This window comes from Fukomys damarensis, unplaced genomic scaffold (assembly GCF_012274545.1).
Source record: "Fukomys damarensis isolate Sample0158 unplaced genomic scaffold, DMR_v1.0_HiC HiC_scaffold_17, whole genome shotgun sequence".
Lineage (NCBI taxonomy): Eukaryota > Metazoa > Chordata > Mammalia > Rodentia > Bathyergidae > Fukomys > Fukomys damarensis.
Window position 1 is genome coordinate 80,834,216 of NW_022900929.1, and position 14,464 is coordinate 80,848,679.

Below are 14,464 nucleotides of genomic sequence, written 5' to 3' on the forward strand. Positions count from 1 at the left end.
CTGAACTCTGTGCTCTCAAAGACCCTGCACCCATCCAGCAGAGGCTGCCCATGACTTCTGCACTGGGTGCTCAGGTGTTCACCGGCCAGGTGTGCCCAGGCTGTGGGTCCCGGAATGGTCACTGTCCCACTGTCCATGCAGACCACCCTGCAGCACCTTGGCTCTCAGTACTCTTCCCCGCTTGGCTCAGCATTTCCTCCCCTCTCTGGGAAGGAGACCTGGTGCCCAGGATCCCCCAAAACAGGGGACAAGACAAAGAAGAAATGGAAAGAAAGAACGTGTTGTAAATTATAACATCAATGCACTGGTCCATCTATCAGTGTAGTCACTGCCCATGTTGGACTTGAACCCAGTCCTCACACTTCGGACAAAAATTAATTCAGAATGGTTTGTAGATCTAATTGTGAAACATAAACTTTAAATCAGCTGGAAGAAAACAAGGAAATCCTGGTTTTCTTGGATTAGGCCAGAAAAAAAAAAATCCATAGAAGAAAAAGTTGAAGACTTGGTCACTTCACTAAAGAAAATATTACAGATGCAAAATGAGTTCTTGAGACAATTCTCAACCTGTCAAGCAATCCAGGAGCTGCTCTTGACTTAATAAAGGTTTGGGGCTTTTCAGTTGAACTTGGGCACTCCTGACAGGCTATATCCCAAATTTATTCCTGTTTGTGTCTCTAGAATATTATGCACTCCGGGAAGGTGTCTCCTCCTGCCAGGCCTCCCACCTAACTGTGTGATCTGCCCCTGCTACCCTGTGTAATCCAGGAGTTTGAACAGAAGATCAAACACTCATCTACCTCTGATGTGGGTTTTGGTGCTGATGAGACACCAGCCAGGGTGAATGCCACTCTCCAAACACAGAACGTTTTGCAGATACAGTGACCATCCCTGAGGGGTCCTGATCACTTGGCTCTGGCAGAATGCACTACAGAAATGAGCAGCAGGAATGTCCCAGGAAGTCAGTGTGGCCCACAGCGATGGCCCAGGCAGTGCATGTCCTGCAGCTCTTGATGTTCTGTCTGAGGCAGAGCCTTGCAAGTTGGGGTCTCCTTGGTGACTGCCTTCTTTCTTAAGTTATCGTTAGTCTGTTTTTGCAGTCCATAATGTTTCATTCCGTATGCAGATTGGTACACGCGTGTAGTTAATCTTAGTTCCTTTATTCAACTCCTTCCCCTCCCTTCTCTACCCACTACCCCCATATCTTGGTTCCCTTTCTATTTACAAAAGATCTATCTCACCATCTCCTATTATCTGTCCTTTATTTTGTTCCTTAGTTTGCTTATACTTTGGGTTTCTCATATAAGTGAAACCACGCAATATTAAAGCTGGTGTGTCTCATTTATTTCACTGACCACTGGTCTCAAGGCAATCCATTTTCCTGCCAGTTACTCAAGCTTATCCTTCTTCATGACAAAGTAGTACTCTATTGTGTGTAAATGCCATGTTTCCTTTATCCATTCATGTGTTGATGGACATATAGGTTGCTTCCAAGATTTGGCTACTGTGAACTGTGCTGCTATCTACATGGGTATGTATGCATCACTGTGATATAATGTCTTTAGCTCTTTTGGGAAGATACCTAGAAGGAAAATTGCGGGGTCAAGTGGAATTTCTAGTCTCACTTATTAGAGGAATCTCTCCACTGATTTCCTTAGTAGTTTTGTGACTTCCTGCTGAGGAAAATGATGTGGAAGGGAGAACAGAGAAGAGCTGTGTTTCTTAGCTTTCCCACTGCTGGGACACAAAACCTGACAGCCACACCCTAAAGGAGAAGTTGCTGTGGCTCAGAGTTTCAGGAGACTCAATCCACAGCAGAAACGGTGTGGAAGAAGGGCTGGGCGGAACAGGGCAGCAGGACTGTGCTCTATTAATCTGCCAGCCGTCTCTTAGCACAGGAGAGGTAACATAGCAGTACTAGGGGTCACAGGGCTATTGGGTGTACACAGAAGGATGACCTTGCTCTCTGTGGTCAGGATCAGAGGCCTCTCCCAGGCACTGAGGCTACCCAGGGGAGGCACCACCTTGTGATCGGTAAGTAGATACTCCAGACCCACCACAAGTCTGACTGCAACCTCACCAACACCCTGGCCCAGAAACACCATCTAGACTCAAATTCCTACCTGCAGATACCCTGCTATCATATCAGGTGATTGTTTGCAGTCAGCAAGATTCAGGGTGATCTGCTACACACAGGGGATGACTAACACAAACCCATCCACAAGGAGACACAGAGCCGCTAGACACTTTTACAGCATCTGCCTAACCAGACTTCTGTGTGTTCCTGAGCTGCCCATTCCTGCCCTGCATGGCCCTGGCGGCTGCTCCTGGCTCTCTGGTGCTGGCCTCATCTGCTGTGCTGGGAAACCCACCCTCTCCAAGGGCAGAACCTGGTTCTCCCCAGGGGCGGAGACCGGACCATCATTGCCTGCCCTGCACACCAGCCCTGAGACCTGGCCCTAGCCAGCTTTGGCCCTGCCTGGCCACCTCTGGCTTTGAGCCCAGGACAGGGCTTTTGGTGGCTGCATCCAGGACCAGGACCACCATCCACTGCTGGTGGCAGCACAGGCCCCAGGAGCTGTCCAGGGTGGCGAGAACCAGGTCAAATTCATGGTTAGGCTCACTGTTGACCTTGTGGGGATATTTGATTCTGTTCTTGTCCAACTCACAACCAGAATTGTGGCAGGAATCAAGCTCATGAACCGAGGTACTGCTGTATTTAATACAAAACGAAAAGATTCCATAGATCTAAGCAAAATGGAGGAGAACAAACATAAGTTCATCGATTTTTATTTAGCTAATTAATAGCATTAAGAATAACACAAATGGAGCCGGGGATTTAGCTTAGTGGCTCTGCACCTGCCTCACAAGCGCAAGGTCCTGAGTTTGATCCCCGGTCCCCCCCAAAAAATAATAAAACAAATGAAAAATATCCTTAAGCAAATCCAAAAGTAAATACACCATGGTGAATGCCAAGGTGAACTAGATTCTCAAAACTTCTAGAGAGAGAAACCCAAGGGCCAATGCCAAGGGCAAAACCATTGTCCTCAAGGTCCTCACTGTGGTGCCCTGGGACCCAGGGCTCCCGGCCCAGTCATAGACAGTGACAAGGCACCTCCTCCCACTTACAAGAGCGAGACATCAAACCTCCCTGTGTGCTCTGGAGGAATGTCTTCTGCAACACAAAGAAATCGACTCCAAAGAAGGAAGCATGATCACCAATAATCACAGGGACAGGGAGGGGCGTGGAAGACAGAGAAGGGACAGCCAGCCTGCAGGAGGTGTGGCACCCAGCAGCCTGCCATCCACACTGGTGGAGGCAGAGAGGCCTCCAGGGTACAGGAGCGATGGTGTGGGCAGGGAAGGACAGCAGTGCATGCAGCTCTGACACTGCAGGAGTAACAGCAACAACACAAGCAAACAGTGCAAGCAGGTACTTAGCTTTATCTAAAATAAAAGAAAAAATAGAACCCACAACACTTAAAATTTTAAAAATGCTGCTTTAAAAAGCTGTGGGAAGCCAGGCATTGGGGGCCTGAATGTAACCCCAGCACTCTGGGAGGTTGAGGCAGGAGGACCAAGAGTTCCAACCCTCCCCTTGCAAAACTTAGCCATGCTGGCGACAGGGCTTCTCCTAGGGGACCACAGGGCCCCTCTATGTCCTTGGCAGTGCTCACGATGGTGGACAGAAATTACCTTTCTGCTGAAACCTCAAGCTTGGCTTCTCCTGGTTTGTAACTAAAACTAAAATGAGCAATGGACAAGAAGAGCTTGGCACTGGCTGTCCACATTTCTCTTGTGCGTTTTTCTTTTTTTTTTTTTTTTTGGTAGCGGGGATCGAACTCAGGACCTTGTGCTCATGAGGCATGTGGGGAAACCACTGAGCTAAATCCCAGCCATCGTGTGCTTTTCACTGAGTTATATTCCTCTAAGTGCAAACCATGAGGTGCAGTCCACACCTGCTGGACTGTAGAGGCTGAACAATCGTCCTGACCAGTCACTGGGGAGGAGCCCAGGACTTCAAAATTCCATGTCATTCAGCCTCAGAAACCCGTGATGTTAGACACTGTCACGTACAGTGCTATATTTTGACTCCATGAAAAGATGTCCAGGAAGTGAAGGGTTTCATTCAAAGTTGTGCACTTTGTCGTGACCAAGGCAGGCTCCAATGTTGGCTTCAGGGGACCCTGTGTCCTCCACACAAATACACTGTCTCAGTGGGCACTCAACATGCTAGTGACTTCCTGTTCACCTCTCGAACCCAGGACTTAGTGATTCCATAAACACAGATCTGGAAAAGCATTTGAGTACAGAAAAATCAAACAGATAAGCAGTCACGTGTATGTGTGTGTGTGCACATGCGTGGCACATGTGTGTGAGTGTGTAAGTGTGCATGTGTTCTTTCTGTTACTGAGACTGCAGATCCTTGGATTGACTTGTAAAGATATTTATATGGCTCAGAGTTTTTTGTTTGTTTGTTTGTTTGTTTTGTTTTGTTTTGAGACAGGGTCTCACTATGTAGTTGAGACTGACCTGGGACTCAGTATGTAGCCCAGGCTGGTCTCGAACTCACAGTGATCCTCCTGCCTCAGCTTCCTGAGTGCTGGGATTACAGGTGTGCACCACCATGCCCAGCTCAGAGTTTTATAGGTACAGATTTTATTAACTTTATTCCGTCTTACTTTTCCCTCAGGACAAGCTGGTGCATATCATATTTCTAAAGGCTTTTAAACAATCTGATAGACAATACCTCATATTTGAAATTTGTACTGTACTACTACAGCATTACACATTTTGCAAGCACATCTTATAGACTATTTATTTTCAGTTCAGTTGATATATACTGTGTACTTACTATGCGTAAGATACAATTGGAAGAATTTTAAATAAAATTTTTAGATCCCAGTATCTCAAAAAAACAAAAACAAAAACAAAAAACAGAGCTGAGAGCTCTGTCTTGAGCAGCCTGCAGGACCATATTTTATGTGAAAAGCAACTTACCGGATTTCAAGGTCAAATCCATTTTCTGCTCATGTTTGGAAGTGTCTCACTGAAAAAAAAAATGAGAAAAAAACAAGTCAATTTAGTTTTTAAGTGACAGAATTCTGGGTTTTAACAAAAAGTGAACATATGATAATTTGAAACTATTAGGGACAACAGAGACTGAAGCCAGTTATTTTCCTGGGACAATGCTTCCTAAATTCTTAGTCCAAGTGCAGAGCAATGACAGAGGCCGTGGGGTGTGTCTGATTTTGCAGGTGCTGTGAACTCTTCTGGGCTGTCTGTTAATAACTATCATCAGATGTCTTAGCTACTTTTCTCACTGCTGAGACAAAACACCTAACACCCAAAGTTAAATGAGGAGGGGTTTACTTAGCTCACAGCCTATAGAGGTTTCAGTCCATAACTAGCTGGCTCCGAGGCAGGTGCCCCAGCAGAGAGGCAGCACAGAGGAGAAATGGTCCATGGCAGGCAGAAGGCAGCAAACGCAAGCTAGCAACAAGCACCAACCCTGTTTCTGTCTCTAATGCTACCCAACCTCACACTCACAGCCAGGGTGGGGGCCCCTTAATCCTGCCCAGAACTATCCCAGACCAATCAGTGGATCAACTCAGCATCACATCCTTGATCCCAGCATCACATACTCCAGATCCACCACCTCTGAAAAGCCCACCTATGACCACATGAGGATTTTGGGAGACATCCAGAAACAGCTATAACATCAGTTCACAGAAGTTTCTGGAAGAAAGATCATGCCAAAGACTTTAGGATATGCTGCCACAGAGGGAAGGTGAGCCCCAAAACTTAATTATACTCATGCCCCAGGAAGGTACAGGGAGCAGAATAGTCTACCAGGATGGTCAGCCTACGAAAACAACCCAAGAACTGTTAGGTCAAAGAAGACCCACAGCTAAATGAGGAAGGCCAGCCATGACGAAATCTGAACTGAGAGTTTATTGTCTTCAGCAACCGCACACCTGGGATACAAGTCCCAGAGTGGCCCAGCCAGGGCTGTCCTGGGTGTTCAATTCTACACAGGGCTCTGGGTTGGGGAGCTCCAGGGAGGGGTGATTGGGCCAGCAGGGACAAGGTGGGTTCACCTGACAGGTTGAGCCAAGTTGTGTCTTTCTAAATTTTCCCTTCCCCAAAGAGGCATCATCTGGTCAGGATGAGTTAAGCTTCACTCTCCTAAGTTAAATCCTTACTTTTTAGAAATGTTGTGGCCCATATGTGGGAAGGGAACACTGGTTTCCCTCTGCATGGGAACTAGGACTGGACTCCAGTTGAGAGCCATGGCGCAGTCTTACCCATGGCCAGGCTTATCTGTGGACAGCCTTACCCATGGACAGCCTTATGTGTGGACAGCCTCACCCATGGACAGCTTTACCAGTGGTCAGACTTACCCACAGACAGCCTTACCCATAGACAGCCTTACCATAGACAGCTTTACCCACCGACAGCCTTACCCGTGGTCAGCCTTACCCACAGATAGCCTGACCCCTGGGCAGGTGCATGGGTTTCTTGTAGCTCCTCTAATGCAGAAGTTTAAGTGGCTTAGTTCAGCAGAAACAGGGTGGGCTCCTTTGTAGCTGGGGAGCGGGAGTGAGGGGAAGAGGAGGGGTCAGCTCTCACAAGGACATGGATTTCAGTGTGGTCTTGAGAGAAATAAGCAACCAAAAAATGATTTTCAGAGGAGAACTGGAAATGTCAAAAACAAAATTTTGGAATAAATAATCAGCTTCTGGAAATGAGGGCTTCAAAATATACCGCTCGTTCGTTGCAGACGACACAGTCCATATTCTTGAAGTCGATCACGCCTGCTTGCACCAGTGCTGAGGAAGTGAGTTCTGACAGAGGCTGGGTGTGGCACAGACCCTGCCTTCCTGCTCTCCTCCTAACAGTCCCACCTCCAACTGTCCCCACGCTCCATGCTCATGGGCCCTGGGAAGAGAAGGCATCGTAGGGCAGGAAGAAACACTAGTTACATACAGCACACTGGTCAGTGTCCAAGAGGGTGATTGCCATGCCATCCACAAACTAAAGCATTGATGACAAATGTCACCTTTGCTGGTGCCTCAAGCTTTTGTTTAGTGGAAATATCCCCTGGACCGTGGAGAGCTGCTCTGTGTGAGTGAGGGCTGGAGGTGTAATTAACTACATTGGAAAAATGCGGGTTCACAAACTTCTGGAGCAGAGATGGGGACCTCTGGAGGTCAGTGGGCAGAGGGGGGTGCTCTGGGTGCTGGCCAAGGGGTGCGGCCGTGAGTGACAACAGTGGCCCTCTGTGGCCTGTGTGGGGTTAAAACACTAGCCGGGCGGTGGAATTCTGCATCCTGGTGTACAAGTGGGACTTCTGTTTGAACCCGAAAGAGAGGGACTGGCAACCGCGCCAGAAGACAGGGTGAAAAGAGAGCAATGAACACGGTAGCCATGAAAGAGTAAAGGTTTTCTTGAGACAAAAGAGCTTTGTACTTATTTAAAATCAGATGCCAAGAAGATAGGTAGCAAGAGACTAAAGGCACAGGAGAAGGAAAAAGAAATAAGATACTTATGTGTTCTGAGGCAACATAGAACAGTGAAAGAAAATAAATCTAGACTTGAGTATGTTGAAACGAATGGTTGTGAAACGGAACATCCTTGTTTATTTATACTTCACTTTATTTTCTAAAAACAAGGATAAAATTCCGATACTTTAGATGAAATAGACCAAACACTTGAAAGATAAAAACTACCAAAATTCATACAGGAGAAACAGATTAAGCAAATTGAATTAAGAATTAAAAACTTTAAAAAAACAACAAACAAAAAAACAAGGCACCAGACTCGATTGGTTCCTGTGGTGAGTTCTACCCACCATTTCAGAAGAAAGGCTATCAGTGATACTTTACAATATCACAGACAGTGAGGCACAGAGAGCGACTCCTTACTAATTCTATGAGCCCAGCATTACTTTATTGCTAAAGCTAAACAAAGATATTACAAAGAGGAAAATTATAGATTAATCTCTCTCATAAATGTAGGTGCAGAAATCCTAAAAGTATTAGCAAATTGCACATAACAATGTACAAAAATAATTGTACCAGCTCAGATTTATCCCGGGGATGGAAGCCCTATATAGCACCTCCAGACTGAGGAATAAAGTCCACCTCTTGGTCAGCCGAGATGGAACAATGATGCTTCCTATTAGTGAACAGAACTGTTGGACAGACGCCCTACTCATCCACAGTGCAGACTGCACTCACAGTAGGGCTGGAGGTGCTCTCTCAACTCAGTGCAGAGCCTCTGAAAACCTACAGCTGCCACCATGTTTATTGGTGGGAAGCTGAGCACATTCCCCTAAAACTGGGAGCAACATGAGTGTGCGCCACTCACAAATCCCGTGCAACACACTGCACACAAGCGCAACCCAATGGGAAAAAAGGCTGAAAGCTACACGACTTAGGAAGGAAGAAATAAAATAGTTCTAGGCTGCAGGTGACAAAATTGTCTGCTTTAAGAAGCTCAACAAGTTGATAAAAAATAAATCCCTGAAGCCAATAAGTGATGTTACCAAGGTCACAAAATATAAGGCTGAATATAGAAGTCATTACACAGCAGCGAGACACTGAAATTGGAAATTGAAACACAACGCTATTTCTATTAACACCTAAAAGAGAAGTATTTATGTATAAATCTACCAAAATATATACAAGATCTATTTGAAGAAAACTGTAAAACTTTTATGAAAGAATTTAAAGACAAAGTGTTGTAATTAGGGTTTGTAAGGAAATAGATTTTATCAAGGACGCATGATTTACAGGACTATTTCATAACGTTCACCCAAAAAGTCAAATGCAGAGGAGTGCAAGAGACCTGAGGAATCCACCCAAGGGCCTGGATCCTACAGCAAGGACCCACACAAGTCCAGCTGCAGGCTAGAACCCACAGCAGTGTCCTCTATGAGTCCAGCCAGAGGCCTGGAGCCCACAGCAATGTCTCACGCAAGTCCGTATGGAGGATCTGCACTGGGTAGACCCAAAGGCCAGTGGTGGGAGCTAGAAAGTCTGTGCATAACAGTGACAACAATACTAGCTTTTCCTCTTCGTGGACTACCTCTCTATTACCTTGTGTGTCGGACTAACAACGATCAACTTGGAACATCCAGCGTGGTTCTGGGCGTGGAAGATCCACCCGAGGATTGAAAATGGTTATTCCTTCCCAATCTGTGGCATTCTGGAAAAGCTAGGGAGGCAGTAAAAGGATTGAATGGTGGTCCAGAATTTTAGGCAGGGATACGGGGTGGTGGGGGCAGGACAATGGAGAGGTGAAGTATGCGAGATTTCTAGACTGGCAAGACTATTTTGTGTGATACTGTTACCACAAACTCATGACATTGTGTATTTGCCCAAACACGCAGAACTTTATGACAAACGGAGTGAATATTCATGTGTGCAAATTAGAAAAATATTGTAAGATTTTGGGACCACAGGAAAAACGTAGACAGTGTGAGGAGAGAACCGAAATGTATTACACATGTGTGATGCACTCTCATGTAGCAATCTGGGAAAAGATCCTGACCTAAGAAACTCTGGTAAGAAACATATGAGGAAAGGTAAAGGAATCACACATTAGCTCGATCCCCTAGCTGACAAGCTGGTTTTGGGGGCTGGGATAATGATTCCCAGGCTGCTATCCACACGTCCTGGAATTGAAAGACTCAACAGATGGAGCTGAGCTGGAGGGCAGCAGGAGCCGAGCTTCTACCCGTTGTAGGAATTTAGGGATCAGCAGGGGGAGGCTGAAAGGACCCATGCCGTGGTTACATTTGCAGGATTATGTTTAACTTAACACAGATGCAGATGGCTACACACAGGAATGTTTGCGATATGGGTTGGCAGACACACACGTCTCTTGGCCGGCAGCTTGGAGAGCTAAGAGAAGCAGGGTAGTGGCAGCGACGAGCACAGCCAGCCTCCAGATGGTGTCCTCTGCCTTCTCCAGCTGACTCCTAGACTGGCCTCCCGGATCCCAGATGCATTTGGAGCCCTTGCACAACGGAGTCTAAGAGCTCAAAGCACAGACAGAACACGTACACCAAACCCACCAGCTCCATGACTCAGGCAAGGCAAGGGACCCAGAAACTGTGCTAGGCCAGGTGGCGCCCCTCGGAGAGCTCCGCGCCCTATCTGTGGCTTCTGGGGGCATCGCCTGGTGGGGAGGGGGCTTGCAGGAGGATTACCATGAGGATGCTCGTCCTGGATAGTGTGGTTGTGTGCCCTGGAAGGGGGCTCCATGTAGACACAGGTCCAGCAGGAGAGGGACCTGTGCAGCCCGGAGTGGAGGGGGTGGTGGAGGGACGCAGCTGCCCAGGACCGGGAGAGCAGGGGCTTCCTCCCAGGATGCAGAGCTTGGCTGACACTTCGTATCTCCCCAGGGAGCCGACCACGGACTTCCTGCTGCAGAAGAGCAAGTGAGTGCGCTTGTGTTGCTCAGGCCGCCAAGTCTGTGGCAACTCACACGTTCACACAGAGCCAGCGGGAAAAGCCCCCCCACCCCCCGCGCTGGAACAACTGAGCCCAGAGTGGAGCAGGCTGCACAGAAAGTCCCCGACAGAACGATCTGAGGAGGCTTCTCTGGCTTTGCTGTAGAGTGAAGGTACCTTACGTCCAGCAGAAGCGTGCTGGACTTCTAGTCTTGATCTTCCCAGGAGAGTGGCCTTGGCCTAGTGGGCTGGTGACAGGGCCTGTGAGGACGTACGGCAGTGATACCAGGCGTATTGCATGTAGAATTGGGTGTGCAGGAATTACAAATGTTGGCTTGTGATATTTTCCACAGTGATGGGCTCACAGACAGGTAACATCTTCATAGTCACTCAGAGTCTGCGTCAGGTTGTGACTCAAAGCATAAAACAAATGCCATAAAAATCAGTTAAGGCTGTCCTGCACACAAAAACTAAAATTAAATTCAGCAGACAGCCACAGACTCATATGAACATAAATAAATGACTGAGTCACTGTACAAGCATGAGGAAGAAGTGGTGATCTCCTGTATGGAAAAATTCCAGACACGTTACACAGCCAGGCCCACCTGCAAGGAGGTGGCCCAAAGCCACCCACACCTGCACTGGGGCCTGCAGTGGGATTTCCTCCCCCAGCGGCAGCTCAGCCAGAGGCGAGTGGGGGCAGCGGACTTCTTCACACTACTTCTCCAGAGGCTCAAGGTCGACATCGCCGGCCACAAACCATATATACAGGGTGTGACGCGGGGCTCACCTCACCTGTGTCACCTGGTGTCCCTGGGACTGAGCGGTGAGGAAATGCATCCCAGAGATTCCACACAGGGTTGTCCTGCAATAATGCTGACCAGTACTGCCCAGGAGGCTTAGGGTGAGAAAACCAAGGTGACCCGAGAAACTGCCCCGGTCAAGGGCAGCTGTTTTTGTTTAGCGCCATGTTTGCCTTTGACCTAACTCCTTTTCTAATGATTCCACTTTGAGATGAATCTGTCTCGGCTCCTTTGTTCTTTAGCAAAGGCCACATGGACTGAACTTCCGTTTCTTTGCTCATCTGCAAGGTTTCGATCAGCACTACATTATGAAGTCAAACCATGCACACAAAAGTGACTTTTACCTCAGTGAGCAGCCGCCAGGCTGGCTCACCCGTACCCGGTGTCCCTGGAGCAGTGGCCGACACTGCCCCTCAGGCGTCCTTTCCGGCACAGGTGCTTCCCCTGGGTCCTCGGGTGAGCCCACAGCCCAGGCCCACACCATCACTCTCCGGGGTCCTCCACGCAGTGCCTCCCTTCCCCTCCCTCCCACCTGCCCTGAGCTTTCAGGCTCTGACGTTGGCCTCCTGCCCACAGGGGCCCTGTGTCCCTGCCCTTAGCCTCGTGGATAGTCTTACCGGTGTCGTTTCCATGTCCAGCATAGAAACTCTCTTCCAGCATTTCTCATAACAGGGTTTCTTCTTAAATATTCTGTCCAAACACTGGAACTTTAATCAGCGGCCACCTCACCTGCCCCGTCTGCTCCTCCCTGGCTGGTAGAGGGTCTGTGGGCTCTCTCCGGAGGGTCAGCCAGACGGAAACGAGACCTTTGCCCTTTTCCTTGTGGATTTCATCCTGCAGACGGTACTTAGCTCCTCCCAGAGCTGCCCCAAGTTCTTCAGAGACTAACTCATGTGTTCCTTCCAAACAGCTTCTGTGGAAACAGCAGTGACTCCCGCTGGCCAATGGAAAACCAGCACTGGAGAGGGTAAGGGACTAGTGTGGGCTGGGCCCAGACCCGGAAGTGCTGTCCTGCAGTGAGCATGCTCCTAGCCTCTGCACTGTGCCTCCTCGCGAGTGTGTGCCTCCCCGAAGATGGACGCCGGGGTCACTGGAGAACCCAGCAGGCCACTCTCGCCATAGCTTACTCTCTCCTATTCTCTTTTGAAAACTCCGGGGTGGCATGGGGATGGGAACCCCCAGTCACACCCCAGGGCTGCCCTTCGCTCCGGGAGAGAGGACTGCAGGAGCCTCAGCAAGATGGGTGGCGGGGGTGCTGGTGACTTGGTAACCCCAGCCTGCCTCAGCACCTCTGCGGCTCCCACACTAAGTGGGAGTCTATGTCACCCCTGTACTTCCTCGCTTCCGCCACTAGAGGGGGAAGCGATACCAGGATACTTGAAAAGCGCTGAGAAGGGAAAGCCAGTGTTTCTATTTTTAAGGTTTAAAAACTATTTAATATTATTCATTATAGAAAAGGTAAAATATATGAAGAAATACCAGGAAGAAGTAAATACATTAAAATCATCGCTGTGCACACTTTTCACGCCCTCTGGCTGCTGACACCCGGCCTCCTCCTCTTCCTCCTGCTAAGTGGGGACGCAGGAGGGCTGGAGCCTCGGAGAGCAAGGGGGTGACTCTGTCCTCACACAGCACCGGCTGTCGTTCCTGTGTCAGAAATGCAGTGTCGACATTTGAAAAGTTCATTACAGCGAGAGACACATGGCCACGAACCCCCTCGAAAGGCCGCTCCCTTTGAACACAGCCATCCGATCCCATCGTCCTTGCTCCGCCTGCACAGCTCTCTCCTGAGACTTTATGACGTGCGATCAAAAATGCAGTGACTGCTGCTGCCCAGCACCGTCCAAGGAAAAGCAGGCTGGTAGAGCAGGACTCTGCGTGCTCCTCCACCTTATTCCCTGGATCTGGCACCGTGCGATTTCTGGATCCTCCCCAAAGTCAAAATGACCAGGAAAGGTGAATATTTTGGATCAATTCAGGACGTCGAGGCAGCCACACAGCCCCCCGCCCCACCGAAGAGGATGCCAGAGCGAGACCTGTGGGATGCATGTGTTCGAAGGGCAGGGGAAGGTTTCGGGTTTCGAGGGAGATGCGTGGCTGTGGACCCCTGGCCATAGTGATTTATTCTTAAGGTTACGCATACTACGTGTGTTCTGTTCACACCTCCTGTAAGCCGTGACTGCCGTGCTTTCCCAGGCCTGGGGCCTGCAGGGACCTGGGGTGACGGTGGCAGGGCGAGGCGGGACCGAGACGCCCTGTTCATGTCCCGGCTCCAGCCTGGCGCGGGTGCTGTGTAAGGAGAACACGCTGGGTAAGAGGGGCGAGGCTGGCCCCTCCCTCCGGCGCTGCCCTCACGGTTCTCCCTCACCCTGGCTGGGCCTTGACCTGCCTCCCTCTGCCCCTCACCTTACCCCACCTGGGCGCCCATGGACCTCCTGGGCCCCGACTTGATCGCGTCGCTCCCCTGTAGGGCCTCAGTGGCTCCCCAGGGCGGTGGGGAGCGCCGGATCCGGGGACCTTTCTCCCACCACCCACCTGGACTCCTGAGCCGAGTGCTGGCTTGTTTTTAAGCATTCGGAGGTCCTACTTGCTGTCAGACACAAAAGAAATCAGACAAAAACAACACACAAAGCTGTTCTACGTCTGCGCGAGAAGCACGATTGTGCCCTTTCACAAGTGTCCTTCAGCAAGACAATTGCAGCCTGCGCTTTCCCGGGATGAGCTCAGCGCCTGTGCCCCCCAAGAGTGCGCTTCCTGCTCAGCCCAGGCACGGTTTGCTCTTCAAATGTTCCTTTCTTGTGCAACTTTTAAGGAAATGCGAGTTAGGCAGAAATCTAGGCTGAGGTGCTGCACGGTGGGACGCTGCCAGCAGGTGTCGCCGATGCCTTAGGACGAAGAGAAAGAAGGGCGCAGGCCCCGCGGGTGAAGCCGGCCTAGGCCCTGGGCGGGGTGGGGGGAAGCGGGCCTGATCCCCACTACCCGCTTCCCTTCCCGGCAGGCGCTGGGCTGCGGCGCAGTCTGGACAGCGGTCCCTGGAATGCTCCGCGCGACCCGAAAACACTCCGCCTCCCAAAGCTGTACTGGGAAGATTTTAATTCTGCATGGGGTTCCCGGATTTTTAAGGCAGGTGATGATGGTGTTGCATTCCTGTGCATTAGGAAAAGGAAGAAAATCAGAATTTATGCAGCATTTACCAGGG

General features: G+C 49.6%; 1 long non-coding RNA gene across 5 annotated transcripts; it reads right to left on the minus strand.

Annotated features, from left to right (window-relative positions):
• Positions 1-2,897: 2,897 nt before the first annotated feature.
• On the minus strand, positions 2,898-12,234 carry LOC104851737. Of its 5 annotated transcripts, none has more exons than XR_777272.3 (7): positions 11,883-12,234; positions 10,640-11,025; positions 9,105-10,436; positions 6,769-6,942; positions 6,484-6,656; positions 5,002-5,050; positions 2,898-4,291 (listed from the first exon to the last, which is right to left on the minus strand). It is a non-coding gene; the product is annotated as an uncharacterized LOC104851737 (long non-coding RNA). The 5 variants fall into 5 exon arrangements; XR_777274.3 differs by having other exon boundaries at positions 6,484-6,942; positions 9,105-9,222; positions 10,220-10,436; positions 11,883-12,233; XR_777271.3 differs by having other exon boundaries at positions 6,484-6,942.
• Between the last annotated feature and the right edge of the window lie 2,230 nt (positions 12,235-14,464).